The sequence below is a fragment of the Dipodomys merriami genome, unplaced genomic scaffold (genome assembly GCF_024711535.1).
Source record: "Dipodomys merriami isolate MVZ:Mamm:240054 unplaced genomic scaffold, mDipMer1.0.p SCAF_1586, whole genome shotgun sequence".
NCBI classification, from domain to species: domain Eukaryota; kingdom Metazoa; phylum Chordata; class Mammalia; order Rodentia; family Heteromyidae; genus Dipodomys; species Dipodomys merriami.
The window spans coordinates 53,412-80,079 of record NW_027202922.1 but is presented as its reverse complement, the minus strand read 5'-3'; the positions used below and the strand labels follow the sequence as shown (position 1 = coordinate 80,079).

The 26,668-nt window shown below is 41.5% G+C and overlaps 1 long non-coding RNA gene across 6 annotated transcripts in view; it reads left to right on the top strand.

Annotated features, from left to right (window-relative positions):
- Positions 1-229: 229 nt before the first annotated feature.
- LOC138827617 (uncharacterized) overlaps positions 230-26,668 on the top strand; it is a 40,779-nt gene continuing 14,340 nt past the window's right edge. Inside the window, exons 1-10 of one of the 6 annotated variants that reach the window (XR_011372138.1) lie at positions 230-262; positions 491-568; positions 1,968-2,329; positions 6,450-6,571; positions 8,086-8,124; positions 14,457-14,523; positions 14,784-14,887; positions 17,540-17,704; positions 21,634-21,796; positions 22,886-22,970. This is a non-coding gene — a long non-coding RNA (uncharacterized lncRNA). Of the gene's footprint in view, positions 263-490; positions 569-1,967; positions 2,330-6,449; positions 6,572-8,085; positions 8,125-14,456; positions 14,524-14,783; positions 14,888-15,507; positions 15,594-17,539; positions 17,705-20,508; positions 21,451-21,633; positions 21,797-22,885; positions 22,971-26,668 lie in introns of those variants that run through there. The other 5 variants (XR_011372140.1, XR_011372141.1, XR_011372139.1 and 2 more) reach the window with 5 other exon arrangements.

The window sequence follows — 26,668 nt, the reverse complement described above, 5'->3', positions numbered from 1 at the left end:
GACCTGGAGCAGATGCTCCTGCTGAATTCACTCCTATGTGTTCCAAGTTGTTTTTTGGTTATTTCACAACTGATAGGTCCAGCCCATCACCAAGATTATCACATTTGCTGCCTTCCCCTGGCACACATCGTTGCCCCTCCCTGAGTTCTTGGTCAACTAGAATTGTGAGGTCATTATAATGAGGACATTCTTTTTGGAACTTGATTTCAGAACTAGGTTACCCAGGCTACAGGCCTGTCACCATCTTAAGGACTGTTTATGAGTAAGATCCTGTATTCCTTCATTCTCAACTTTCTGCTCTGTTAAATGAGAGCATCATAGCTTTCCTTTCAAGCTAATTACTGCCAGGATGAAGTGAATTGACATACATGGCAAACTTCATACGGGACAGTGCTTAGTGCTTCATACGGGTGGCCTTCATTGTCAAGGTAACCATGCTTTACATACAAGAGCAAACATTTGATCTAAACACAACACTTGTCTTTTATAGGATGTCGATTGTCTCATGGGCACTGCAAATAGTGATGCTGTGGTGCTTTCTGGAGCCAGGTATCTTGGGAAGGAAATGGTGAGCCATTTTGTGTGTGTGTGTGTGTGTGTGTGTGTGTGTGTGTGTGTGTGTGTGTGCGTGCGTGCGTGCACATGTGCACGCATGCATGCACGCAATCACGCACGGGTGCATGTTCTGGTCCTGAGGCTTGAACTCAGGACCTGGGCTCTGTTTCTGAATTTTTCTACTCAAGGCTAGTATACTACCCCTTGTGCCACAGTTCCACTTCTGGCTTTTTGGTGGTACATTGGAGATAAAAGTCTTAAGGACATTCCAGCCTGGGCTGGCTTTGAACCATGATCCTCAAATATTAGTCTCCTGAGTAGCTAGGATTACTGTTGTGAGCCATCAGTGCCCGAATTGTAATTGTCTTTTTTTCTTTTCCCCAGCCTTGTTTGAGTTTTCTCAGGTGCTCCCTAATGTGTGATGGAGTTGTATGTGAAAAGATGATTATAAGCAAAAATGTTGTGTGTTGGAAAATGTGTTTAATTCACCCTGACTACTGGATATCTTTGCCTAGCAACAGTGTGCTAGAGTGGTTAGTTATTAACTCAGAATTGCTGGGCTGATCTGAAGTTGTAGGTACTGTCTCTTCTCAGCTTTGCAGGAGAAAATCCCATTCATCAGCCTGAGAAAAGATTCACATTGAAAATTCAATATATGAGCCAAGTACTGGTGGCTCACATCTGTCATCCTAGCTACTCAGGAGGCTGAGATATGAGGATTGTGGTTCAAAGCCAACCCAGGCAGGAAAGCCCATGAAACTTTTATCTCCAATGAACCACCAAAAAGCTATGTGAAGCTATGACTCAAGTGGTAGAGTGTTAGCCTTGATCAAGGGACAGTGCTCAGGTCCTGAGTTCAATCCCCAGGACTGGCAAACATGTTTGCATGAGCTTACCCTCCAAATTCAAGATATGATTTCTACTAAATTTTCTGCAATCTATTAACAATTCAAAAGAAACCATAGTTGGGATAATATAGGCAGGGTAAGGTAATAGGGAAGTTAGAAAATATATTCAAAAAATTAAGCTGGAATTAGGAGTGAGGGTATAACCCACCTAAAAAATAAACAGTCTGGCTGGGTGCTGGTGACTCACACCTTTAATCCTAGCTACTCAGAAGACATGAGAGCTGAGGATCCTGGTTCAAAGCCAGCGTGGGCAGTAAAGTCTGTGAGACTCTTATCTCCAGTAAACCACCAGAAAACTGGAAGTGGCACTATGGCTCAACTGATAGAGTGCTCGCCTTGAGCTGAAGAGCTGAGGGACAGCACCCAGGACCAGAGTTCAAGCCCCACATCAATAACAACAAATAATGGGCTGAACCACAAGAAGTTGAGTCAACTGTTTCAAAAACCCACAGAACTGCCTTCTTTCTAACACTTTCTTTTTCTTTTTCTTTTTTCCACATGTAGAGTAAACATTTCTGCCTCAGAGAAGTAAATAGGTATGGGAATAAAAAGTGACTCTTTCTGGTAAATCTATGACCAGAATGAATATCTTAAATAGGATCACGAAGAGCAGACTTCCATGTCACAAAACTCCTTTGCCAATCCAGATCCACTGTGCCACTCTTGCATAACAGTAGCAAAAAAAAAAAAAAGAAGAAAAACAATAAAAGGATAATAGAGAAGTTGCTAGGCTACCCTTCATCCAAGTGACCAGTTTGTGAATGAGGAGCTCCAACCCACATAGAGACATGAAGGTCACTTACGAAGCCCCTAATTCTCTGTTTGGCAGAAGCCGTCAAATTCTCCCACTCCTGGCAACTGGCAAGGTACTATCAGCTAACTTGTGTGAGGTTTTGTGAATGACTTCAAGCTTGTATTGTTAATCTAATTTCCTCAAGGGTCACAGTGGGGCATGGAAAATCTAGTAGGGTTCCCTTTTCTTTCTTTTTCTTTCTTTTTTTTGTCAGTCATGCGACTTGAGCTCTGGGTCTGGGGACTGATCTTGAGCTCTTCAGTTCCCTACAACTTGAGTCACAGCACACTTCTGGTTTTCTGGTGGTTAATTGGAGATGAGTCTCACAGATGTTCCTGCATTGGCTGGCTTTGAACTGTGATCCTCAGATCTCAGCCTCCTGAGTAGCTAGGATTAAAGGCATGAGCCACCAGTGTCCAGAGGGTCCCTTTTCTATTTGGGAAATCTCTTTTCCACATACCTTCCCAGAGATACCTAAGAAACTACAAACAAAACTGGATTATTTTGTGGTGCTTGGGATTGAATTTAAGGTCTCACATTTACCAGGCAAGTACTCTACTATATTACCTATACCCTCAGTCCTGTTTACTTTTGGGGTTTCTTTCTTTCTTTGTTTCCCTCAGATAGGGGTATCATGTTTTTACTCCTACTGACCTTGGACCACAGTCATTCTACCTTTGCCTCCAGAGTAGCTGGGATTATAGTCATGCATTATCATGTCTGGATTTGTTTTTAAGTATTTGTATTATAGTTTGAATTCAGGGCTTTGAGGCTCAAGGCTGGCATTCTACCCCTTGAGCCACACCTCTACTTCCTGTCTTTTGCTGGATGGTTGGATATAAGACTCAGAGGGTTTTCTGTTTGGGCTGGCTGAGAATTTGACCTTCAGATCTCAGCCTCCTAATAGCTAGTAGTACATATGTGAGCCACCAGTGTCTTTTCCTCCTCCTCCTCTTCTTCCTCCTCCTTCTCTCCTCCTCCTCTTCCTCCTCCTCCTCCTGCTCCTCCTCCCCTCCCCCTCTTCCTCCTCCTGTTCCTCCTCCTCCTCCTCCTTCTCCTCCTCCTCGTCCTCCTCGTCCTCCTCTTCCTCCTTTTTCGGTAGATTCTCACTAAATTTTGTCTTGGCTAGCCTTCCACTATGGTTCTCCTATCTCTACCTCTAGAGGAGTGAGTCAGCATAGCTGGAAAGGAAACAGAACTTTTGCCTGACTCACTGTGGTGACAAGATCAGCAGGAATTCATATCGTCTCAACCTTCTCTCAACCCTTTCTAATTCATTTCTTCCCCCTTCTAAACTCTGTGTGTGTGTGTGTGTGTGTGTGTGTGTGTGTGTGTGTGTGTGTGCGTGTGCATTTATAATTGTGCTAGTACTAGGGCTTGGACTCAGGGCCTGGAGCTCTCATTTGGCTTTTATTGCTTAAGACTGGTACTTTACCATATCAACCACAGCTCCATTTCCAACCCTTTTTTGCCAGTCGTGGAGCTTGAATTCAGGTCCTGGGCACTGTTCCTAAGCTTCTTTTGGTCAAGGCTAGTATTCTACCACTTGAACCACAGCGCTATTTCTGGCTTTTCTGTGTATGTGGCCCTGAGGAATTGAACCCAGGGATTCAGCCATGGTAGGCAAGCACTCTACCACTAAGCCACCTTCCCAGCTCCTGTTCCCAATTCTTTGCTGATTCATTGGAGATCAGGCTCTCACAGACTTTTCTGCCTAGGCTGGCTTCAAACCAAGGTCTCTGCCTTTCTGAAGAGCTAGGATTATAGGCATGAGCCACTAGCATCCAGATTCAGGCCATGGGTTTTTTGTTTTGTTTTGTTTTGTTTTGTTTTTGCTTCAGATCCAGATTGTAAACATGTCTTGGATGGATTTATATCCTGCTTAGGGCCATAGCCCACACAGTACAAAGTAGACTTTACCTTCACTTGAGGTGAATTCTCATGGGAATTTAGTGGTGAGGATTACATAGTGTGGGCTATTATAGGACCCAGGCAGTATGTGAGAAAATGGGAAAGCACACAGCAGAGACCTTGGCATCTCTTTGATGGCCACAGAAGGAAAGTGTGGGTTTCCTCCATCTTGACATAAGTTCCTTTTTGGATTCTCCAAGTGTGAAGTTCCTCTGAAGCGATCCTTCTTTGATCTCCAACAGAACGCACTTTGTAGATCATCTCCATCCTTGACCCCCTGTGCATCTCCTTCCCACAATAGCCAGGTGTTCTTCAGAGATAATGCCATCTGCACAATAGCTTTGTGTCTCCTTCATGTCCTTCAGAAGTGGGGGCGGGGAGGCTTCAATCTTAGAGACCTATAGCATCCCTGAAGGGCCTTTGTTGCTTTTCCTTGAGATAAATGGGTGCCGGTGTCTCTGGGCAAAAGGGATCAAACTTTGCACAGTGATTTTCAGATCCGTTCAGCCTCCCAAGTAGCTAGGATTACAGGTGTGTATCACTGACACCTGGCTGCATTCTTTTTTTTTTTTTTTTGTCAGACTTGGGGGTTGAACTCAGGACCTGGGCACTGTCCCTGAGATCCTTTTGCTCAAGGCTAGCACTCTACCACTTGAGCCACAGCCCCATATCCAGTTTTTTCTGTGTATATGGTCCAGAGGAATCCAACCCATGGCTTCATGCATGCTAGGCAAGCACTCTACCACTAAGCGACATTCCTACCCTTGCATTCATGTTTAAGGATGGTTTTCTTTCTCTTGTCAGCCCTCTTGCCTTCTTGTAGTTTCCTGAGAACCTCAATTCCTTTCTCCTGAACACCAACAGTTTCTCCTCCAAGTGGAAAAGAGATGGAAAGTATTCAGAGTTTCGTAATGCTTTCTTTTGGCTCTATTTTTCTTCTATTGATTTCTTTGTAATTAAAAAGGTCATAGAAATGTGTGGGGCTGAGAAGGTGACTCAGTGGTAGAGTGCTTGCCTTGCATGCCTGAGGCCCTCAGCACCACATAAGCAAAAAGAAAAAGCCGAAAGTGGCACTGTGGCTCAAGTGTTAGAGCGCTAGCCTTGACCTGAAGAGCTGAGGGACAGCGCCCAGGCCCAGAGTACAAGCCCCACGACCGAGGCCAAAAAAGAAAAAAAGAAATGTGAGAGAAACGGTAGAAAGATGGAAGGGATCCTAATAGATGAGATGGGTGGAATATGGTGAATAATGGTGAAAGCATGTGGTTGTAGGGAATGTGGACTGACAATCATTCCTTCAACCTGAGTTTTTGGGGTAGGGAAGCCAAAGGCCCAGGGAGGGGACTTGAGTGGCCTGTGGAATTTCTGTGGGCAGGGCTCTCAGCGAACAGCACCCCTGGTGGGCAAATCCAGTGTAGCAGAGCATGTTACTTTGGGAAGCAAAGAACTGTCTGGCCTTGGGCTCCCCACTCACCATGCAGAGATAGGAGAAATGAAACAACCGGGGGCATTTTTTAGATACAGCCGTAGAATGCATACATCTCTCTAGAGAATCAGCCTCTGTGGGCAGCTGCTGGTTTAGCTCAGAAGTGAAGGGTTGGAGAAGAAAGGAGGGAGAAAGAGCCAGGGATGTTGGTTTCTTGTTTTTAGCTCTGTTAGCGTCTTCTGTGCTACTGTTACTAAACCGTATCCTAGTAATAAACACTATCCTAGTGTTACGGTTATTAAAAAAATTAGTTCTGGCTCTAATCCTAGCTCAGGAGGCTGAGATCTGAGGTTAATTGAAAGCCAGACCAGACAGGTTATTTTTGATAAACAACTCAGAAAGCTGGAAGTAGTCTTGTAGCTCCAAGTGTATATCGCTATCCTTGAGAACAAAGAGCCTCAGGGATAGCTCCCGGGTCAAGCTCCAGGATCTGTAAAAAATAAAAAAAAATTAGAACTGGGTACTGCAATCCTAGCTACTTAGGAGACTGAAATCTGATGATTATGGTGGGAAGCCAGCTCAGATAAGAGTGTCTGTGAGACTTTTATCTCCAATTAAACACCAAAAACCTGGAAGTTGTGCTGTGGTTCAAATAATGGAGTGCTAGACTTGAGCACAAAAGGTAAGCACCCAGGCCTTGAGTTCAAGCCCTAGGACCAACACAAACACACACACACATACACACACACACACTCACACACACACACACAGAGCTGTGCTGGCATGAGCTCTTCAGTCTTTTCTCCTTATGAGATTTTTTTCATTAATATTTACACAATATTTTATTATTTTCATTCAGGTGAAATCTTTCCTTAACTCTCTGAGTGGAGAAGAATTAGAGGCTCTAATATTTGAATTAGAACAACTCAGAAGCATTTTCCCTAGCAGAATTTTTTGAGGAAGAGGAAGAAGAGAAAAAAGGTAATATGAAAATTCAGAATCGGAGTGGGAAGATGCAATGTATTTATTATTACTAGAGTATTTATTATTACTAGGGTATTTATTATTATTATTATTATTATTATTATTATTATTATTACTAGATTATTTATTATTACTAGAGTGATTTGTGTGTTTGTGTGTGTGCACGCACAACACCTGTGCTGGTCCTGGGGCTTGAACTCAAGGTCTGCTTGCTGTCCCTGACCTTCTTTGCTTAAAGTTAGACCTTTAAGGACTTGAGCCACACCTCTACTTCCAGCTTTTTTTTGTGTGTGATTAGAGATAGGAGTCTCACGGAGTTTTCTTCCTACGCTGGCTTCCAACTATGATCCCCAGATCTCAGCTGCCTTAGTAGCAGTCTGACAGGGATAGCCACTGGTACCCTGCATCTCTCTCTTTTTTGCAGTAAGAATTTTCATGTAGAATTTTTTTTGCAACTTTCCCCCATCTAGGTGTTCAAACACGTCAGCCTCTTGCTTATGTCTTCTTTTTTTTTTCCCTGTCAGACTTCTCTTATCATCCCTCATACTGATATTGTTCATACACCCCTGCCAGTGATTACAGTTAAAGATTGCTTTTTCAGAGTTTGTCCTCAGTTTGGCTGATGTTTCTTTATATCTCTGGATACTTCATCTGTGCCTCATGACTTGTGGGATCCTTAATTCCATCTTGAATTGAGGCAGAAAAGTTGGTAGTACCTAAAACGTGAGTGGCACTCTTCCCCCTCCCTGCCTCCACAATTTAAAGCCTGTATCTCTTAGAAAATATGAATGTTGAAGCTGCTCATTTTTTATAGTAATTAGGTAATGTGGCAGTTAGTATAAAATGTAATTTCTGGACAAATGAATCTTAAGGGTTGTTTAATTTTAACATTTAATTAGATATATTTCTAAGACATATTCTCTGCTAATTGGCTATTTTAAGAAAGTGGAATCCAATGAACTAAGTTTTGTCTTTTTTTTAAAGCTGGTCCTAGGATTTGAACTCAGGGCTTGGATGTTGCCCTAAGCTTTTTTGCTCATGGGTAGTGCTCTACCACTTGAACCACTGCACCACTTCTGGCTTCTTCTGAGTAGTTTATTGGAGATAAGAGTCTCACAGACTTTTCTGTCTGGACTGGCTTTGACCCATGATCCTTAGATCTTAATTTCCTCAGTAGCTAGGATTACAAGCATGAGCCACCAGTGCCTAGCCCATTTGTAGTGTTTAAATGAACTATTTACTTTGCCATGGAATGACATTTTCACTCTGAAGTATACAAGTGGTCATAGAGACTAGAATTTTATTTGGTGAACATTTCTTAAAAGTGAATGAAATGAGCCTTTTCAATGAGAAAAGCAACGATGTATGAGTCATGATACACATTCAAACTAAGTTTCAATTTTGTAGAATGTATTTATTGCTCTGTTGAGCTTTGTAGCTTCCCAGTGCTGTTTACAGACTATGCTGATGAAATCTGTGTTGATAATAACAGCTATATTCATTGATTTCAGGACAGTTGGTCAGCATTTGGAAGATTTGTGTCACTCGGTGTGAGTATTTTCCCATTATTTAATGTGTGATGTTAGCAAATCATGTACAGGCAAAAGAAAAGAAAAGACTAACTGATTTTAATTTAATACATCCAAGCAGAAAATCTTATGGTATAGCTTCAGGCTCATTGCTATGTATCTCATTACAACTAAATTTTAAGAGATGACCACTAGTTGAGTTTTAGTGTAATATTAAGGAGTATGCCAGCATTAGCTTTATTGATAATCTGAGAAGGCAACTAAAATACTTCTTCCTTTTCTAACTAAGTGACTTTGTAAGGTAGTTTTTCTGCATATACTTGAAACAACATAACCCAACAGACAGTATAAAAGCAGATGAGAGAATACAGGTGTCTTTCATTAGGCTAAAGGATGAAGAGATTTATTAAAGATGTAAAACAATGGGACTATTCTGCTGAAATTTTACCTTTTTTGGAAAATACAGTGTTTTTCAATAAGCGTATATTAATAAGTAGTGTTTCTTTTCTTTCTTTTTGGTGAGTTGTGGGGAGTAAACTCTGGGCTTGGGTGCTGACCCTCAGCTCTTTAGCTCAGTGCTAGTATTCTACCACTTGAGCCACAGCGCCACTTACAACTTTTTCTGCTTATGTGGTGCTCAGTAATTGAACTCAAGGCCTCATGCATACAAGACAAACACTCTACCACTGAGCCACCTTCCCATCCCCAGTGTTTTTGTTCTTAAATTTACAAAACTACCATAAGCACTTGAGTTCTAAATTTTCTTTTGTTTGGGTTGTGAAACTAGGACTCAATACCTGATGCTTTGCTCATTACCTGAGTTCTACTTTTTAACATATCTGTCTGTTTCTCTTGTGTGTGTGCGTGCACATGCTAATGCATGTGTATCCCCTATTTTTTATTTAATTTATTTATTTTTGTGCCAGTCCTGGGGCTTGAATTCAGCACTTAGGCATTGATCCGGAGCTGCAGTCTACCACTTGAGTTATAGTTGTACTTCTGGGTTTGTTTTGTTTTGTTTTCTGAGTGGTTTATTGGAGATAAGAATCTCATTGACTTTCCTGCTCCAGCTACCTTTTAATAGCAATCTATAGATCTCAGTCTCCTGAGTGTGTAGCCAGGATTACTGGTGAGAGGCACCAGTTCCTGGCTCTACTTACATTTTTTTTTGTCGGTTGCGGGGCCTAAACTCTGGGTCTGGGCACTGTCCCTCAGCTCTTCAGCTCAAGGCTAGCGCTCTCTCACTTGAGCCACAGTGCCACCTCTGGCTTTTTCTACTTATGTGGTGCCGAGGAATCGAACCCAGGACCTCATGCATGCAAGGCAAGCACTCTACCACTGAGCCACCTTACCTTTTTAATTAGCTCTTTGGGAGCTCTCAAAATTTAAGAGTATTAAGAGGTCCTGAGACGAGCATGTTTGAGAGCTGCCAGATTAAAATTTTCCAAATGTCAGTGCTTTTAAAGATGGCTCTCTGTTTTACTTCTTTGAACTGTCAGTGTGCTTGCCACTGATATCTCTAAACCTCATTTGATTTTTTTCTATTTCTCATCAACTGTAAAATAACTAGTCTTCAAGTTTTCTACAAAGCAAATATTTCTCAGTGAGAAACTTTTCTTACTCCTTTAGTATGGATTTTATGCAGACTGGGACATTTTCTTTTTTGTTTGTTGTCTTCAGCATCGTGTTTAAGAAGTCAGACTAGACAATTGTATAACATCTTACTAATAAATGATTCCTTAGTCTATGTAAAAGCTTGATTCCTGATTAGAAAATGTTTTCTGACCAGGTACTGGTGGCTCACACCTGTAAACCTAGATACTCAGGAAACTGAGACCCCGGATGGGTTTAAAGCCAGCTCACCAGCAAAGTCTGTGAGACTCATCCCCAGGTAACTACCAAAAGCCCAAAATGGAGCTGTAGCTCAAGTGATAGAGTGTTAGATTTGAGCTGAAGAAGCTCAGGGACAGCACCCACACCCTGAGTTCATGCCCTAGGACTTGCACAAAAAAAGAAAAAAAGATTTTTTGAACATAAGTTCTTAATGTTCTTCTGAAGTATTGAGATGGCAGTTAACTATGATGGGCTTTGGAGTTATCCACTGAGTCAAAATAAAGATCTGTCTTTTACTAAAGCCATGTGACCTGTGATACTGAGCTCTTTTCTCATCTGTAAGGTAACCCAATCTAATTCCTTACAGGTTGTTAAAATAAGTACTAAATGAAATACTTTATTCAGAGGCTGGGAAGGTGTCTCAGTGGTAGAGTGCTTGCCTTGCATGCATGAGGCCTTGGGTTCGATTCCTCAGTACCACATAAGCAGAAAAAGCCAGAAGTGGCACTGTGGCTCAAGTGGTAGAGCACTAGCCTTGAGCTGAAGAGCTGAAGAGCTGAGGGACAGTGCCCAGGCCCAGAGTTCAGACCCCGAGACTGGCAAAAACAAAACAAAACAAAACAAAAATGAAATAATGTATTCAATAAGTGGCATAATAGTCATAAGCAAGGGATGGTAATTATTTTAATGATTCCAAAGATATAATAGATTAAAAAATCTGCTTTTTAGAAGTCTTAACTTAGGAAACACATAAAGCCATTGTGATGTGTTTAGATAGTTGCATTCTTTCTAATTAGTCCTCAATATGACAGTTGTGTTATTTATAAACTTTTTTTGTGCAATTAACTGCATTTGTTCATGTAATCAGCATCTGTTTGGTGTAGGAATGGGAATCCTGAACTTTAAATACCATTCAGAGGACTCTGAAGGATTTTCTAAACAGTTGGATTTTTGTCTAATATATTCACCAGAAATGACTCTGAAAAGAGACTCCTGCCCAACTCCTCTCACTCTGTGCCAGCCCTCCTCAGTGATATTTGTTGAGAATTCAGCAGTGATGTTGGCATTTAATGATATCTCAATGAAGTACTATAAAAACGGATGTAGCTGACGGGGGATAAATGTAGGAACCTGCTGTTGCGGTAGTGTTGGTCATCTTTTTCTATCAGCATTTTTGGACACAGTGGCAAGTGTCTGTGATCCTAACAATGACAGGAAGATGAAATCGGTAATTGTAGTTCAGGCATGCATCCAGGCAGGAAACCATACTCTCCCTGAAAATAGTCAAGGGAAAGCAGGGCCCAAGGCATGGCTCAGTGGTAGAGTGTCTGCTTACTAAGTTTGAGTGAGCTGAGCTCAAACCCCAGTACCATCATAACAAAGTAAAACAATGGTGGAAGATCACTACCAAATACTTTCCACAGAATTAAGTATATATTGGGCAGGATTGTGGCCCAGTATTAGGCTAGGGGTGTAACTCCATGGTACAGTACTTGCCTGAGGCTTTGCATTTGGTGACTGGCATTGAGATGAGGAGAAGTTGCATCGAAATTATGTAGGATGGTGCTGGTGGCTCACGACTATAATCAGCTACTCAGGAGGCTGAGACCTGGAGGATGGACGTTTAAAGCCAGCCAGGCAGAAAATTCTGTTTAGATCTATCTCCACTTAGCAAGAAAAAGACAGACTGGTGTTGTGGTTCAGATTAGTAAGACATCAGCTGAGTTCAAGCTGTGGTCCTGGCACCAAAAACAACAATAACAAAATAAATAAATAAAGGAATAAAGTGTGGGCTTTGGAGGGACTTTGGAAAAAGGAAGGACTCTCCCAAAATCGGAAGATGCATGCCTGAACTACAATTACCGATTTCATCTTCCTGTCATTGTTAGGATCACAGACACTTGCCACTGTGTCCAGCCTCTCTGTTGAGATGGAATCTCCTAAAATTTTCTGCCCATGCTGGGCTGGAACTGAGATCCTCTTAATTTTGGACTCTCACATTAGTGTTGGAGGATGAGCACATACTAATATAACAGGCTATGGCTGAGAAGGGATCTCACAAACTGTGCTGCCAAGGCTGACCTCAAATTATAATCCTCCATTCTCAACCTCTCAAATAGCTAGGTTTACAGGCATGAGCCACAGCAGTGACCTGCCTCATTTTGTTCACAACACTTACCAAAAAATAAGTTTATTAACACTCAAACATAATACATTGTATATCTGAACATTGTAAATTAAATGTATATATTGGAATATTATTTACATTCTAAGTACACACTAAATAATTTTTTAGAACAGAATGAGATAAATATAAGTGAAAAAAAATTCTGCATGCTATTGGATCATTTTGTCAATATTTTGTGATATAGGTATGTCATTATATTTTCAGATTAATTTCTTGCACCCAGTAGGATTTAGTTGGATGACAACCTACGAGTCAGGTTTTAGATTTTTATTCATATTAGGATATAGTTAAATGTTGTTTAAATGAGTTACATTGGTAAGGATGGTATTAATGAGATCAGCTTCACAATCCATCTTATACTTGGGATTGCTAAGTCATTTTAATTCTTTCTCTTAAATGCCAAGGGAGAGGCACAAATGAGCTATGATACATTCTTCCCGCCAATCCCGGGAAATTTTGGGGACAATGGTCAGATAAAGCAGTAACAATTTGCCCTTTAAGCTATAGACTGCTGATTAAAAAATATATAGATTCTAAAGGCTAAAACCTTAGGCTGGTCTCAAAGTGAGTGAATGGATAGGATTTATTTGTGTAAAGAGAGAAGGAATATTTCCTGACAGTATGTTTGGCTGTCTTGATTATAGTTTGCTCTTGACTTACCCATATGTTTGCATGTTTCTTCAGTGAGGTGTTCTGCTTTCCCATCATCAAGATAACATTTTCCTTAGCACCCTTCCAACATTAATCCTTTCTCCCGCTGATTTAAACATCACCTTGCTCACTTGGATCATGGATTATTCCCTCAATTTTACTTCCTTTTTTGTTCCTAGATTAGTGCTGATCAGTTCTCTACTCAGCCACTAAAATTATCTTCCTTTGATTTAAATTTGATCTTACTTGTCTCTGTTCTAAAAATCATTCAGTGGTTCCTCATCTCTTCGTTAGAATCTTTGGAATCTTACTAGGGTGTAAAGGCCCAGTCTTTGCTGGATCCTACTTTGTTGTTTTTTTCCTTTGTTTACATTAAATGCTGTGATCATACTAAACTTCCTGCTATGCTTTCACCCCCTAATCTTGGCACTCATTTTCTCTGCCTGAAACTCTTCCCATAACTTGAATTCCATTTTTTAAATTCTTTTTCTTTTCTTTTTTTCTGGTCCTGGGGCTTGAACTCAGGGCCTGGGTTCTGTTCCTGAGCCTCTTTGTGCTGAAGGCTAGTGCTCTACCATTTGTGCCACAGGGTCACTTCTGTCTCTTTCTGTTTGTGTGGTACTGAGGAATCAAACCCAGGGCTTCATGCATGCTAGGCAAACACTCTACTACTAAGCCACATTCCCAGCCCTGAATTCCATTTACTTTATACAATATCTGCTTCATACTCTCCATTCATTATTCTGTAATGTGACGCAAAGAGCATTGAGAGTGGAGGCCAAGGTTTAACTCCTAACCTTTGCTAAGAAATCTTGTGGAAATTCTTGACCTCTTCCAGCCTTCATTATCTTTATTGCCAACGTGTGATAATGCCCACCTCTCTTATAAGCCCATTAAGAACATCTATCGACATACTATACACAAAAAAATTCTATAAGCATGTCAGCCAAAGATGTTTGGTGTGGCAACTTTTGTGATGACAACAAGAATGATCCCAAGGAAGCATTTAGCTTCACTGCTCAGGTGACCTTCCTGAACCATCCAGGCCAAATCAGTGCTAACTATGCCTCTGTCCTGGATTGTCATTCAGCTTAAATTGCTTGCAAGTTTCCTGAGTGGAAAGAGAAACTTGAACAGAGATCTTGTAAGAAGTTGGAAGCTAGTCCTAAATTCCTGAAGTCTAGTGATGCTGTCATGGTTCATATGGTTCCAGCAAGCCTTGTGTATGTGGAGAGCTTCTCTGACTATCCTCCTTTGGGTCATCTTGCTGTTTGTGATAGGAGACAGTTGCTGTGTGGCATCAAAGCTGTGGACAATAAGTCTGCTGGAGCTGGCAAGGCCACAAAGTCTGCCCAGAAATCTCAGAAGGCCGAGTGATTATTATTATCCCTAACGCCTGTAGCTTCAGCTTAACCAGTGGTGGAAGAAAAGTCTCAGAAATGTTTGTCTTAATTGGGCATTTAAGTTTAATAGTAAAAGACTGGATAATGATAACAATGCATCATAAAAACTTGAGAAGGAAAGGAAAAAATTCTATAAGCACTCATATTCCATGCTCATTAAATTGTTATGCATACTTCTGCTGCATTCACTCCTCTTCCTTCTCACCTTTCTTGTGATCCTCAGCAGTTTTTCTGGAATGTTTTTCATGTAAAACTTTATTTTTTTTCATGGGATGAAGATTTTTCTGAAGAGATAACAGATGTTTTTACCAACACATCTCCTGCAAATCAGACAAACTGGCCAGGGTAAGTTATTACTTCTTGGTGATTGAGATTCATTTGTGACACTTCAGTGAATAAAAACTGAGATAGTAACCATTTACGATATGGAAGTAAGAGCGAAAGCCTTGCTCTTTGTTGGTGACTTGTGAGCTATGTGCATATCCAAGGTCAGAGTGGGCAGGGAGGTGCTATATCCAGAGAAATATTTAATACAACATATATTCCATTGCCTGCTCATGCACAGGACATGGGATGCTTTTTCCTTTTATCCCTATCTTTCCCAGGCTCAGGAGACATTCTGTAAACCAGTACGCCCCAGGCACACAATGCTCTCTGGACAGAGGGAACTGATATAATCAGGATGTCCTGTTTGCTCCTAAGTCCTAGGGTAAGGACCCTAATACTTGATCTTTTTGGTTGTTGTTGTTATTAGAAAATAAATTTTGTTATGGAATGTCTTGGGTAAAAGAAAGACATTCCTCAAGCAACAAAGTAGCAGAAAGTTCCAGGCCAGCCTGTTCTAGCAGGGTTATAACTCAAAAAGAAAAAAAAAACATAAAGAAATACATGTTTAAAATCTACTGAATGTAAGAAAAAAAGAGTACAGTTTCCTGTGAGTATATAATGTCAGAGAGTTTCCTGGAAACAGTAGCCTCTAAAATGGGATGATTTTTTTCTTTATAGGGAAATAGTAATAACATTTATTATTATAACCACAATTCAGTGACATTCAGTACATTTCCAGTATTGTAGAACCATCACCTTTATCTTATCCCAAACATATCCATCACCCTCGACAGAAATTTTGGGCCATTAAACCATTCATGCCTCTTTCCTTACCTCAACCCACAGTAGCCCTGAGTTATTTTCTGTGTCTGTGAACTTTCTTACTCTTGGTACTTTATTGTTGTAGTCTGAATGTTTGGATTTCCATAATTTTTCATATGGTAACACTTGATCTTTTATTCTTATCCCCTAATGTTTGCTTTCTCCATGAAACCCTCTCAGAACACTCCTCGGGAACTCATCTTCTGCAGTTCAAGTGCATCTCTTCACTATTCAATCTAGTATTGTTTAAAAATGGTCAAATTTAAGAAAAGTCATAAAAAGAATATAAACAGTATTTGTGTGCTTTTTATGAAAATTCACTATAGTTAACATTTTCCTTCTTTCGCTTAATCACTTATTTGTGTGTATGTTCTCTTTGTGGACATACATTTGAGATTAACTTGTATATATCATAGTCCTCTATTCCTACATATTTTAATCTTGCTCTCCTCAGGATAAAAATGTCCTGTTATTACATATCCACAGTAGTTACCGGCTTCAGTAAATTAATCACAATGCCATACTTTTGCTTAATCTTTGTCTATATTTCAGTCTTGACAATTGGCTCAATTCTGCCCTCTCATTTTTTTCTCCAGTACTAATACCAGTACATGATCATGAATTATATATAGTTGTGTATACTTGATCTCCTATAGTCTATAATAATTCTCTGCTTTTCCTTTATAACATTACTATTTTTAACAACACAAGCACCTGCTTCCATTTAGTAGCTAGGATTAGAGGTATGAGTGACTGCTGACTAGCAAATGTAGAGTTCTTGAGGGTTAAATTGTGTTATTTGTTTTTGTTTTTGTTTTTTACAAAGTATGAGGCCCATTGTAAAAATTGCTCAGTGTTGATGACCCTATATAAACTAGCTTATTATCCCAAATATACATGTAGATGTTCAATAAGCAGATATGTCTCTATATTTTTATACTAGGTAATTTGCTAGGTGCTAGGGAAGTAATGATGAGGACATAGAAAAATCACAAGAATAAAAGAAATCATGTTAATAAATATTTTTGAGGTCAATAATTCTCAATGTGGTCCCTATGTGGCAATTCTCAGAAGGCAGTTTTCAAATAATTGAAATTTCAAATAATTTCAAATTGAAATAGAGATACAGGATATAGCAGGGGCATTGGCCTGGTTGTCTGCACACTAAGGATGTAGGGAAATGTGCACTGGAGCATGTGGTTCTGGGAATAATTTTTTAATACTTTTGTTTACATTTTTTACCTTTTTTCTCCAGGCTAGCAGGCTTCATACCTTGAGCCACAGCTTAATTACTCACTTTCTTTTTTCTTTGTTCCTTTTTGCCGACCTTGGGGCTTGAACTCTTCTGCCTGGGCCCTGTCCCTGAGCTTCTTTTGCTCAAGGCTAACACTCTACCACTTCAGCCACAGCAGCACTTCCAGCTTTTTCTAAGTAGTCTATTATGTTTCTCGGACTTTCCTTCCTTGCATCAAACTGTGATCCATAGAACTCAGCCTCCTGAGTATGAGTAGCTAGGATTACTGGTGTGACCCTTTGGCACCTGGCTAGGTTTTTCTTATGTTTTGGTTCTGGACCTAGGGCTTGAACACAGGGCCTGGTCAGTGTTGTTTAGTTTTTGTTTTTTATTTAAAGCTGATAGTCTATTTGAGCCAAAGCTCACTTTCTGCCTTTTTGTTGTTGTTTTTATTCTTTGTGTTAATCCCAGGGCTTCAAAGTGGCCTGGCCAGTCTCCAGTCTCCATGCTTTCTCCCCCTCCGCCCCCCCCCCCCCAAGTTAGCAAGCACTACATCTTTAGCCAGTGCACAACTCTTCCTTTTTATTTTTGGTTGTTGTTTTTATTTCTTTGTATTTGGCTTTTATTTATTTATTTATTTTGGCTGGTCATTGGGCTTGAACTCTGGGCCTGGGTGCTATCCCTCAGCATTTCAGCTCCAGGTCCTCTACCATTTGAGCCACAGCACCACTTGCAGCTTTTTTTTCTGCTTATGTGATGTTGAGAAATCGAACCAGGGCCTCATGCATCCAAAGCAAGCAAGCCCTCTACCACTGAGCCACCTTCCCAGCCCTGGTTTTCATTTTTTATGGTGATCCTAGGGCTTGACCTGCCAGTCTTCTTGAGGTGTTGGGCTTTTTCCCCCCTCTAGGATGGAAGTTTTACAAGTTGAGCCATAGCTCATCTTTTTTTTTTTTTTTTGGTGGTTAATATTGTAAGGTCCGCTCCTGGATGGCAAGCAGACTCCACCCTCCTCACAGCAAAGTCTCCATCCAGTAACTGCATTACCTTGGGAACTGGGACACCTGGAAGAAGTCACATTTGCATCCACTGAGGTCATATCTGAATTTGATGTGGCCACACCTTTCTCTGCACGTACCCTAGGTAAGGCCTAGCCCAGGCCCAGACACTCTCTCTCTGCTCTCTCTCTGCTCTCTCTGCTCTCTCTGCTCTTTTCTAGCTCTTTCTTCTCTCATTCCTCTCTTTCCCAACTCTCTCTCATTCGAAGGCTTTTCCCAGCCAGGTGGAGTGCCAACCTTGCCTGGTCCCAGCAGGTCTACTGAATAAAACTAGTCCCTTACCTGAATAGCACATGCATGGTGCTGTTCTTACTCGGCTATCTCTTTTTTTAAAACCTAACAAGTGAGATAAGTGTCCTATGGCTCTAACTACTCAGGAGGCTGAGATCTGAGGACCTCAGTTGGAAGCCAGCCCAGACAGAAAAGTCCTTGTGAGACTCTTATGTCCAATTAAGCACTCAAAACCCAGAAGTGGCGCTATGGCACAAATGGTAGAGCACAAGGCTTGAGTACAAAGAGGCTCAGGGACAGCACAAAAGTCCTGAGTTCAAGCCCCACAACAGTCAAAAAATACAGAAAGAAAAAAAGTACTACAGGAAGCCAAGATGACTATCCAGACAGCTTGGTATTGGCATAAGAACAGACATCAGGACCAATGGAATAGAATTGAAAACCCAGAAATGAACCTACAGACCTATAGACATCTAATCTTCGATAAGGGAGCTAAAACAATAGAATGGAAGAAAGACAGCCTCTTCAGTAAATGGTGCTGCTAAAATTGGTTAACTACTTGTAGAAAACTAAAGCTAGATCCTTATATATCACCTTGCACCAGAATCAACTCCAAATGGATCAAAGACCTCGAAGTCAAAGTACACACTTTGAAAACATTACAGGATGGAATAGGAGAAACCCTAGGTCTCCTCGGCTCAGGCCAAAATTTTCTGAATAGAGACCCGGAAACACAACAAATCAAAGAAAGGTGGGACAAATGGGATTGCATGAAGTTGCAGAGCTTCTGCATGGCAAAGGACATAGCTAGCAAGATCAATAGAAAGCCCACGGATTGGGAGAAGATCTTCACTAGCCATACAACAGACAAGGGTCTCATATCTAAAATATACTTGGAACTCAAAAAATTAAATCCCCCAACAACAAATCCTCAAAGAAACAACTGCCCAATAAATAAGTGGGCTAAAGACTTAAAGAGAAACTTCTCTGAAGAAGAAAGAAGGATGGCCAATAGACACATGAAGAAATGCTCAACCTCCCTAGCCATAAAAGAAATGCAAATCAAAACAACATTGAGATACAACCTCACTCTAGTTAGAATGGCTAAAATCAAGTGAAGGGTAAACAAAGGAGGAGGCTGCAATGCTTGGTAAGAAATGTATGCATTATTCTGCCCATGTAATTGTAGCCCCTCTGTACAGTATGTTCTCAAATAAAATAAAATACAATTAAAAAAAAAAAAAAAAAAAAAAAAAAAAGAAAAAAAAAAAAAAAAAAAAAAAAAGAACTCTAACAACAACAGATGCTGGAGGGGATGTGGACAGAAGGAAACCTTACTTCATTGTTGGTGGGAATGTAAACTTGTTCAACCACTTTGGAAAGCAGTATGGAGGTTCCTCAAAAGACTTCACATAGAGATCCCCTATGACCCAGCAATCCCATTTTTGGGCATTTACCCAAATGTTTACAAACAAGACCACACTAAAGCTACTAGCACAACTATGTTTATTGCAGCATTATTTACCATAGCTAAGATATGCAACCAACCCAGATGCCCCTCAGTAGATGAATGGATCAAGAAAATGTCGTATATATACACAATGGAATTCTATGCCTCCATCAGAAAGAATGACATTGCCCCATTTGTTAGGAAATGGAAAAACGTGGAAAACATTATATTAAGTGAAGTAAGCCAGGCCCAAAGAAACATAGGTCCCATGGTTTCCCTTATTTGCAATATCTAGTATATGTATGAGTCAAGCGGAAAAGGTCAGATAATGTGATGTTAGGAAAATGAATCCTTAGATATGTATTCAAATGTTTTTTTTCCTTTCATGCATTTGTTTCTAACGCATTTATAAGATTATCTCTTTGTAGCTTTGTATGTCCCTCCCCCACAGTATAACCCTGCTTTTACTATATTTGATGTCAGTATAACTTGTGTAGGAGATGGGAAAAAACAAGTCGTTTAAGGATACAGGTAGACCTGTTGCAACAATGAGAAGTACAAATTGTCATGTCGAAAACGAGCTTTACAATGTTGGTGGGGGGGCTAGCGGGGAGGATTGGGTGGGCAGATGGGGGGGAGGCTGGGAAGGGATGTTAAGTGTAAACAAAGGAGGAGGCTGCAATGCTTGATAAGAAATGTACACATTAACCTGCCCATGTAATTGTAACCCCTCTGTACAGTGTGTTCACAAAAAAATAAAAATAAAATAAAATAAATAAATAAGGAAAAAAAAGAAAGTTGAGAGCCAAGGTTCAAAGCCATTCTAGGCATGAAAATCAATGAGACGTTTTTCACCAATTAACCAGCAACAGGTAGGAAGCAGTAGAGCTCTACCCTTGAGTAAAACTCAAGTTTTAGCCCAGGAGTAGCATAAATGAAAAGAATTCTCATTTACTTTCCTGCCCAGGCTGGATTCAAACCACAAATGCTCAGATTTCAGCTATTTGAGCAGGTAGGATTATAGGTGTGAACCATATTTTTAAAATCTTGAATTGGCTCTAATATTTTTGTCCTTCTTTTCATTAATTTATTATTCTTTTTCACTTTTTCATAAGTTTGGGTCATCCAGCTTATTATTAGGGCTGGCCACTGTTTCTGAGGTTTTTGTTTTGAAGTTTTTTTTTGTGGATTTTTGTCCCAACCTGCAGGACGTCAATGAGGGCGATGAACCTAAACGAGAAGGAATGAAGGGACAAGAGACATGAAGAATGACAGCAAGACAGGGATTCTGATCAAGCTGCAAATTTTTATTTTTCACACAGGGGTATTTATATGCTTGGAATAAGGAAGCTTTTAAATTGGCCATTAAGGAAGCTTTTTCATTGGCCATAGCAGCTGCAGGATGTTTGCGTAGGGCAGGGTGAAAGGGTGGTCATTAGCAGCTGCAGGATGTTTGCATAAGGCAGGATGAAAGGGTCGGATTTCTGAGAGTGGTTCTGTAAACTCAGCCACAAGATGTTCCAGTGAGATAGTCAAGCCTATCTTCATGTTGAGAGACTCCTTTTGGATCTCAACAGATTTTTTTTTTTGAGCTTGTTATAGTACTTGAACTCCAGGCCTGGTCATTATTCCTAATTTTTTCTCAAGACTAGTAGGCTTCCCACCTCAAGACAGTTCAAATTGTGGCTCTTTATGTATTTTTCTTTCTTTCTGCATTTATTTTAGGTGATGCTCTTATGGTTTGTACTCAGGACTTGGGCATTTTTTTTTTGAGTTTTTGTTGTTGCTGTATTTTTTTTTTCTTCATTGCTGGTCTTAGGGCTTGAACATAGGGCCTTAGCTTTTGCTAGTCATAAAATCAGGGCAGAGCCACTGTGTCTGAGGTTTTTCCCTTTTCTTTCTCAAGACTAGCAGTGTCTATGGCTTGAGCCACAGATAAAGTTCTGGCTTTATTTATTTATTTATTTATTTTCATTTTTGTTGCTAGGGCTTCAACTCATGACATGGCCACTCTCCTGAGGCTTGAAGTCAGGGCAGGGCCATTGTGAATGAAGCATTTTTTGTATTGTTTATTCTCAAGGTTAGCATACTTTAACAGCTTGAGCAACAGCTGCATGAATGGCTTTGTTTATATAATGTTCTCTACCACCCCCACCAGGCAAAAGTTGTAAAGTTCATTTTTGAAATAATTTCTTGTACATCTCATTGTTGCAATAGGTCTAGCTGTAACCCTATTTAAACAATTTGTTTTTTCCCTTCACCTTCACAAATTACCCCAACATCAAATACAGTGAAAATGTGGGAGTTATTTATTTATTTGGTTCTGGTCCTAGGGCTGGAACACAGGGAGTGGTGACTCTTCCTAAACCTGAAATCAGGGCAAGGTCACTGTGCTGGAGTCTCTCTCCCGTGTCCTGAGCAAGGCTGGCAGGCTCCAAAACTTAAGCCACATTTCAACATCTGGCTTTGTAAAACAAATTTGGTGATTCATAAGGGGTAAGTTTCTTATGGAGGAGCTGGGAAGTGGCTCAGTGGTAAAGTACTTGCCTTGAGCTGAAGAGCTAAGGGACACCATCCAGAGCTGGAGTTCATGCCCCACAACCCACAAAAACGAAAAAAGAAAAGAAAAAAAAAGCTGAGTGCCAGTGGCTTACACCTGTAATCCTAGCTACTCAGGAGGGTGAGATCTGAGGATTGCAGTTCAAAGCCAGACTGGGAAGGAAAGTCCATGAGACAATTATCTCCACTAAATCACCAGAAAACCAGAAGTGGCCCTGTGGCTCAAGTGGTAGAGCACTAGCCTTGAGCTGAAGAGCTTAGGGACAGTGTGCACGCCGAGTTCAAGCCCCATGACCAACCAAAAAAAAAGAAAGATTCTCATGGGAAGACAGGGACATTAGCCAGGTTCTAAAATCAGAGTATGGTGATTCGAAGCCAGCCAGGGCAGGAAAGTTTTTGAGACTCTCATCTCCAATTAATCACCAAGAGCATGGAAGTAGAATAGTTCTAGTCTTGTGCAAAACAGCACAAGTTCAGGCCCCAGGACTAGCACACATAAAACCTAGTGTCATGGAGCTTCCTGCCCAGGTTGACTATGAACCACAATCCTAAAATTTCAGCTTCCAAAGTAGCTAGGATTATAGGCATGAGCCACTACTTAAAAATATTTCATTGACTTCTCTCTTCTTCTTTTGCCTTCTTATTATATTGTTCATTTCGTGTGTGTGTGTGTGTGTGTGTGTGTGTGTGTGTGTGTGTGTGTGTGTGTGTGTGTGTGTCCTGGTGCTTGTTCTAGACCTTGAACTCTGGAGCCTAGCCACAGTCTCTGAATTTGTTTTACTTTTATTTTTAATGCTGTTTCTAGGCTTTGTATTCAGGGCCTAGTCCCTGTCCCTGAGTCATTCTTTTGTTGCTGGTGGTGGTGGTCCTAGGGCTTGAACATAGGGCCTGGTCACTTCCTGGGTTTGAAACCAGGGCAGGTCCACTGTGTATGAGGGTTTTTGTTGTTCGTTTTCCCTCAAAGCAAGCAGTCTCTGTGGCTTGAGCCACACAGATCAACTTCTGGATTCTTTTACTTTTTGGCAGTTCATGGAAGATAAAAATCTCATAGAATATAAGAGTACTGTATCAGCAACTGAAATCTGAGGATTGGGGTTGAAAGCCCGGGCAGGTAAGTCCGTAAAACTTATCTCCATTTCATCCCCCAAAGAAAGGAAGTGGTAGAATGCTACCTTTAAGAAAAAAGAATTTCTATTTCAAGCCCTGGGTTCAAGACCCCTACCTGATACATACTCACAAACTCGTAAGGGACTTTTCTGCCTGGGATGCCTTGGAACCCAGATCTTCAAATTCTGTCTTTTGTGTAGCTTGAGCTCCAGGTGTAAACCACCAATTCTCTTGGCTTTTGTGCTCATCTTCCACTCTGATTTTTATTTGTGTTTTGTATTTAATTGATTAATTATTAGTAGTCCTACCCTATGTATCTGGGCCTGGTCACTGTTATTTTGCTTTTTCATTCAAGGCTGTTGCTTTACCACTTGAACCACAGCTCTACTTCTGGCATTTTTGCTGGTTAGTTGGAGATTAGAGCCTCATGGAATTTCCTGCCCAGGTGGGCTTTTAACCACCATCCTGAGATTTCATGCTCCTAACTGGGATTACATGTCAGCCACCAAAAAGTGCCTGGCTCACTCAATTTTAATATTCTTTTTTTTTGTGGTTGGTCATGGGGCTTGAACTCTGGGTCTGGGCTCTGTCCCTCAGCTCTTCAGTTCAAAGCTAGCGCTCGACCACTTGAGCCACAGAGCCACTTCCAGCTTTTTTCTTTTTTGCTATATGGTGCTGAGGAATCAAACCCAGGGCCTCATGCATGCAAGGCAAGAGCTCTACCACTGAGCCAACTTCCCAGCCCTCAATTTTAATATTCTTAATAGGCTCTTACAGTCTTTTTATTCACATGATGATGATGATGATGATGATGATGATGATGATGATGATGATGATGATGATGATGTGCTGGTCATAGGTTTGAAATCAGGGCATGGGTGCTGTCCATGATCTTCCAGTTGAACCTCAGCTCAAGTCCTGGACTTTTCTTTATTTCTTTTTGCTTCTTTCTTGGTGGTTAATTTGAGAGAATTGTCTCATAAAAAACCTTGGCACTACTCAGAAGGTTGAAATCTGAGGATTGTGTTTTCAAGCCAGTCCTGACAAGAAAGTCCAAAACACCCTTTTCTTTTTCTTTTTGTTGTTGTTGTTGTAATGACAAAGGTGAGGTGCAGTGGAGTTGCAGTTTCATTAACAGGTAAAAAGGATGTTTGCTTTTGAGCAATAGCCTCCCAAAGTACACTGCCTCCTGACTAGGGATGGTCCACTGATGGTTAGAATGACTTGTCTTCCTTCTATGACCCTATTACCCTGGTAACCGATTGTTTACAAAGATGTGATCCTGACACCTTAGCAACATGAGAAGGGACAATATCATTCCTAGGTTGGGATGAAAACCAAGTGGATCCCCCCATTTGGTGTGCTGCCTCGCTCTGGGGGGCCAGGATGATAGTGCACCCTTCTGTGAAGAAGGAAAATGACTTGAACAATTCTGTACTCTTTGTTCATTTCTGACAGATGAGGGCTGTGGATAAATTCATGGACTCACCTAGGGACAAGCAGGGAATTTTCTAGGATCTCCATTGTGTCTAGGAAGGAAGGGCCTCAGGTTTTGCTGCAGAGAGATGCATCCTACAGTGCGGTTGCAGCAGCCCTGGCTTGCTCCAATGCCAGTGATTTCACAGATCAGCAATATACCTGGACCCAGGAAATGTCACCTTATGCAGATGAAATAACTCTCAGGACATCTGTCCTGATGACCATGGAAGCCTATGCCAGTGCAAGCGTTGGTGACACAATTCTGCTCATGTGGCTGGGAGTATGGAAGTGGCACAGGTGTGGATTTGAGGTGTTGGATAGCACACGTGGTGTATGCTTTCTGCTCTGCCCACCACATGAGTAAAGGCAATGCTGGATTCTGTCTGAATTTAACTGGGGTCTGAGGGACTGTGGATTTTCTGGGATGCCAAAACTCCCAGGGGGACATAGGTTGAGCTGGACTAGGTGAAAGGGAGTGAAGGAAACCTCCAGAAAGAAGGAAGTCTTGATTCTCTTTAAAAGTTCCTTTAATGCTTAAATTTTAATGAAAACGGGAAATAAATGGAAAAAGTGATTCTAGATCTCAGTTTCCTGAATAGCTAGCATAACAGGTGTGACACTAGTACCCAACTCACTCTTTTGTATCTATTGAGTTTATTAGGTTCTAGACACTGTAGCAAGGAAAAAAAGAAAAGCTTTGTTTTGAAGGTCTATGCCTTTGTGTGTGGGGTTGGGAGAGGGTAGGGAATGTATACACATAAATATGTTTAAATATATGATGGAAAAAATATATTGAGTGATGTGCTAGGGAGGAATGTTAGCAATTTGCAGTGATGTATGAGTTCAGAAAAGCCTCATGTGGTAAAGTGACTTAGAAGAGATCAAGGCAACTCATCCAGGCCCCAGAATCAGGTAGAGTCATGAGCTCGAAGTATGAGCACCTACACCTGGGTCCCCTCCCATTTCTGGAGTTCCCTCCATACAACTGGCCCCTCCCTCTCTCTGCCCAGACCCACCTGGACTCCCATCTACCTCACTTCCTTTTCCCTCAGATCCTCCTGCTACCAGGATAGTGATGGAGGTCATGTGCTCCCTCTTGGGGGAAATATCGCTTCTCTAATAAACCTTGTAATAATCTTTCTCCTTTGCCTTCCTGCTTCTGCATGGTCCCCTTGCATGGATTTTTGTCTAATCCTCTTACATTGGTCGCCCCTGTGGGGATAGGCTCCCCAGTGGGTTTGATCCTCCCTCCACTTCGGAAGGAGGTTCAACCAGCTTCCCTGGGACCTATGCTGAGATCCTATACGCCAGCCACCAGAGGACCACCAAGGTAACTTTCTCCTGACTGAGCGCTCTACCAGCCCATCCAACACTGCTAATTAAGTCCCACTCCAGGGTAAGTGAAAAGTTTATCTGAGGTCTGCGTTTCTGATTCTGATATCTCAGTGGTAAGGGTACCTGGGCCTCTGTGACTTACCGAGCCCCCCTTCCCCTCATCAGAGCCAAACCTTGGCCAAGTGCCAGGGGCCTACCTTGGCCCAAGGACCCCTCCTCCATGGCCCAAGGAATGCAAATGGACAAACATGAAGACATTCTCCACTGGCAGGGCCACCACCCCCTTTAGGAGCCAACCTGTACTGTGGAGAACACTCTAATATAGGCCCATGGCATCAGGTCCGTTACCATGGGAAGGACACTAAATTTCTTTACATTAAGGCCACCTGGGCCTTGGAGGGCTTCTGAGCCCCTTCAATCAAATTTTGCCCCAAATTTAAAACTCCACTTCTGCGAGTGCTTGGGCAGATAGCTCTGGCTCTCTCTCTCTCCCTCTCTCCCTCTCTTCCTCTCTCCCTCTCCCTCTTTCCCTCTCCCTTGCAACTGAAGGTAAAAGTATGGATGAGTTTAAGTTTAAACTCCTCCTCTGTGTACTGCTTTTGCAGTTTCCCCTCCTCTGCAGTCTCCCCTGTGAGGCCCTCCCCTCTTTTGCGGCCTCCCCCACAAGGCACCCTCACTTCTTTGCCCTTCCCCACGAGGCACCCTCACTCCTGCGGCCTCCCAGTGAGGTATACTCCTTTTTGCAGCCTCTTCTGTGAGGCCCCCACCCCTGAAGGACTTCATCTGTGAGGTCCCCACTGCTCTGCGGGACCCCTCCTCTGCCTTTGTAGTGGGGGTGGAAGCTGAAGCTCCAGTTTTGCCAGAAACAATGCATAAAGCATAAAGTGA